The sequence below is a fragment of the Gavialis gangeticus genome, unplaced genomic scaffold (assembly GCF_001723915.1).
Source record: "Gavialis gangeticus isolate Ggan-Ray unplaced genomic scaffold, GavGan_comp1, whole genome shotgun sequence".
Taxonomy (NCBI): Eukaryota; Metazoa; Chordata; order Crocodylia; family Gavialidae; genus Gavialis; species Gavialis gangeticus.
Window position 1 is genome coordinate 12611620 of NW_017729001.1, and position 4168 is coordinate 12615787.

A 4168-nucleotide genomic window follows, 5' to 3' on the forward strand; every position below is an offset into this window, starting at 1 on the left:
AGGTGTAGGGGGGTGGGGGTTGGAGCCTGGGGAAGGGGGTTCCCGCATACCCTGGCAGGATCTGGGATATTGTGGGTCGGAAGTGAGGGACAGACAGACACAAATACACACACTGTCCAGCAGGTACCTGTGTGGTGGGGAAGAGACATGGTGTGTGTGTGTGTGGGGGGGGGGAGCCAGATTGAGGCCCCCATGGTGAGGGTGGTAGTGGGGCATGGGCTGAGGTAAATGGGGCACTGGGGCTGAGGTGGGTCATGGGATGGAGCTGTGGGTGGCTCATCTTGGCTCTGGTGCCCCATTCACCCCAGCCCCTATCTCTGCCCCATTCCCTCCCTCACTGTGGGGGCCTCAATCAGCCTCTCCCACACCCCTTCCCTCCCCGATGCCCTTTCCCCTTCATATACTTGCCTGCTGAGTGCTGCTCCAGATGCCACCAGATTGCGTTCCTGGCTGCCTGCAGGCTATGGCTGTGTGTCTGTGTGTGCCCCTCCTCCCCTTCCCCCACCCCTGCTGCTGCAACCCATAGCCTGCACCAGGGCTGCACTGTGGTCCTCTGTGCTATCACTGCTGCCCCACAGGGTGGCCCAGAGGCAGCAGTGATGATGGTGGAGTGGAGCCCGGGTGCAGTCTCCAAAACCATGCATGTAATTTCCACATTAAAAAAATTAACAAAAACAATTAATGTGTTAACCATGACTAACTGACAGTCCTGTATTAATTATACAAGTTTCCCTTGCTTTATGCTGTACATGCTTTCCTGGAAAAGGGTGCATAACTCAAATTTGCATAAAGGGAACCCACTTTACAATGTAACAAATAGGGATACATTCCAAGACCTTGACTATACTGACCCCCAGGCCCATTTCTACCACTTTTACAAGACAATTTTGGTACCCACCAACAGGAGAAAGGGGTAGGAGATAAGCTACCAGGATGTTTAGAAGCCATAATGGGGATGGCAACTACAGAAATGCATGTCGCAGACAAGTGAGAAACACAGATCCACACAGGATGTGTATTTTGGTGTGTGTCATTCCCACAATGCACTGCACAAAGCAGCTGACTGCAGGCTTCCACCACATTGCTTGCATATGAGTGAATTTACCTTGCATATAACTAATTTTTGGTATAAAAAGGGTCATCACAAGAGTGAATTTGCACATACAGAACCCCTATAAAGCGAAGGAAACCTGTAATACATCTCTTATATAAGACATTTGTCTTGGGTCTATAGGTAACGCATCTTTGAACAATGAACAGAAAGAAGGTCCAGGTTGTCCTCCTTCAGTGAAGGTATGAATGAAGTTTATGTATAGAGGCCGCGTCTATATGAGACGCTGACCATGAAGTAGCCCATGACTAATGTGCAGTAGTGTTGCATGGCAGAAAGCGTGACACAAAGCTACTGCACAGTGGTCTTGGGCTTCTGCAGAGTCAGCATCACGAAAATGCTGTTTAGCAATGCTACTGCACAATAACTCCAGTTACTGCTCAGTCAATGTCTCATGTAGACCTGGCCAGTGATAAGTAACTCAAGACTTCAGGATGAAAAGGTGGCAAAGGGTGATTGGAGACTGAGCAAGAACAAGACTTGTGCCTAACAATAGTTCTCGGTATGCACTGAGGCCCTTGGGTACTTGCTCCACTTGCATGCATTGCTGCTGCTAGATACAAGGGTCATGCATAGGCTACCATAGTTTAAGTGCATGTGTAGTGTGTTCCTTTTGCTTTGGAAGCAACTTGTTTCAGAAGTATAACTGTCTTAATTTTCATAGGTGTTAAGTGTCCACAAATTCTGAAATTATGTTACAGACCAGCAGTCTCAACCTTGTTAAACTCAAGGCTCCCCTTGGAAAATGCCAGCTCTTAGTTTTCACTTATTTCTTGACTATGGAAAATTAATATAGCAATTCTTCTGTTGCAAAGAACTCAGAAAGGTCTATTTACTGTTCTGTTCAGAACTTCTTAAGCACCTTATTCTCAACAAATGCAATGATGTAGTTTTATCATAACACAATAATAATAATTCTAATTTAAAAGAAACATTATTTTGTCATCAGCAAAGAGTACAAAAGCCAGTGGAAGTAACATGAGACTATTGGTACATAATGATCAGTGTGAAATAGAAATTCTTATTTATGAATAATTTTATCATAACAAATTTTACCATAACTTATTTTTTCACAGTCATATACATAAAAATCATAGCTGGTAAACAGTAAAGTCAGTAAATTATCTGATAATGCCCATTTTGGTATCAATTATAATAATATAAACAGACACAGATATCCAGATAATAAATAGGCCAGAGGTCATAGTTAAGTCTGTTGTTTGGGGATGACATGCATTTCTTTGTGTTTAATAAGACCTAATATGTAAATTTATAATGTCAGCAGTATAAATTTTAAAATACCTTTAACTTCTCAGATCGTGTGTTTAAATGGTTGAGTTTCTGTGTATAGGATTAGTAAATACACATCCCTTGACAGATTTAATTTGTTTAAAAAATATGCGGATGGACTGTATTAGAGGTCTGATGCAACTACACTTTTCTGTCAGACAAAATTTTGAAAGATTAATTCCTATAAAGAAAATAATACTGTACATTTCAATATTTTGTCTGCTTGCAAGAGTGAAGCAGAAAGCTGGAAGTTGGGGAAGGCACAACCAATACATGTGTGCCATGGATTAGCTTTTGGCAAGCTGCCCAGCAGAGAGGCTTGGATGGGATTTTAGCAATACTTAAGCCCTCTTTTGTAATAGATTTTTCAGGATCAGGAAGAATTTTTTTTAAGAGCTATTATTGTGCTGGTTCAATTTTGGACTTGACACCCATGAAAGTGTCATGTCTGTCCCCACTTCCCCTCCCATAATACTTCAAAATTAGCAGACAGTGAATAACTATTCTACCCTAATTCTGTTCTCTGACTCCTGTCACTAATTCTATTAGCTGTTTGATCTGAATGTTGTCTTTTTTTCTGTAGTTTGCGAAGGCAGCTGACTGAAACTGGTCACTTAAAACTATGCAATGTAGTCCCTTTATATGTAGTTACCCCAGCACTTATTAATTGCTCAGGTTTTAATTTTCTTATAGGAATTGCTTCCCAAAGCTTTGAATCATTATTTAAAAAGAAGATTATAAAACTGTCTAGAGTAAGTAGAAACAAATTCAGTAATGTTTAATAGCAGTTTCACTCAATTTACTCGAAAACCAATAACCTAGAAATGCTGCTTTTTGATGTGTGAACAGTTTCCCCTCATACATTCCCTTGGATACTCAGGAGCAAGCATGTGGTTAGACTTATTTTGTAGTGTAACATGATGATACAACATCAGTACAGCATGATTTAATACCACAGCTATACTTCTGGGAATTTTGGCCCAGAATATTATGTTAGAGCCCCTCCAGTTTAACAGCCCTGCTTTCTCTTCCTATACTGTTTCCATGGTAACATGTCTTGGTAATGAGTCATGTCAGTCAACTGAGATTTTATACAGCAGTGTCCTGCCAAAGGTAGCTGTTTCTTTAGCAGTTACTTTTTTTCCATAGAATTGCTTGTGGCAACTGTAAACATAGCAAAGAGAGTTTCTTCCCATTACAGTAAACCCCTGTCAAAGTCGGTGAGGATACAAGCGGGGTGAACGTTCATGCAACAATGTTCTAATAATACTAGCCATGGCTGGGTGTGAACTGAGCAGTGCTGACTTGTGTTTACAGTAATGTCTTTTCACTTGTAACCCCAATAATGCGAATTTTCATGACAATGGATGTGAGAATGCTGATTCTTACACCAACTTACTTGGCTCTGTTCTTCATTAGCAAGTGAAGGCAGTACTTAGACATTTAAAAAAAATCATAAACAAGAAAAGGGCAAATGAGAGGTGCACCGATACATCAGTCCAATATCAGATCGGCACCAACATAAAGAAAATTTATTATATCGGAAATTGGCCATATCAGGCCAATCATTTGGCCAATAAATGGCCCATGCAAGCCACAGTGCAGCACAGGCGGTGAGAAGCACAGCCCTGCAGCTTGGAGAACTGCGTCCAGCTGGTAAGTCTGGTGTGGTGGAAGGGGAGGAGGGAGGGAAGGGGCTGGGGGGGGCAGATCAAAGCCTGTGGTGAGGGAGGAGTGGGGCTGGGCCTGGGGCAAGCGCTGCCCAGT

The 4168-nt window shown here is 42.2% G+C and overlaps 2 protein-coding genes and 1 long non-coding RNA gene across 3 annotated transcripts in view; 2 read left to right on the plus strand and 1 right to left on the minus strand.

Annotated features, from left to right (window-relative positions):
• The window catches only part of LOC109290380, a 19502-nt gene extending 18470 nt beyond the window's left edge, over positions 1–1032 (plus strand). The window contains exon 3 of the long non-coding RNA XR_002095587.1: positions 945–1032. This is a non-coding gene — a long non-coding RNA (uncharacterized LOC109290380). The remainder of the gene's footprint in view (positions 1–944) is intronic.
• RSPH14 (radial spoke head 14 homolog) overlaps positions 1–4168 on the minus strand; it is a 282158-nt gene that overhangs the window by 103641 nt on the left and 174349 nt on the right. The gene's annotated exons all lie outside the window — the stretch shown is intronic.
• The window catches only part of GNAZ (G protein subunit alpha z), a 178339-nt gene that overhangs the window by 29319 nt on the left and 144852 nt on the right, over positions 1–4168 (plus strand). The window lies entirely within an intron of this gene.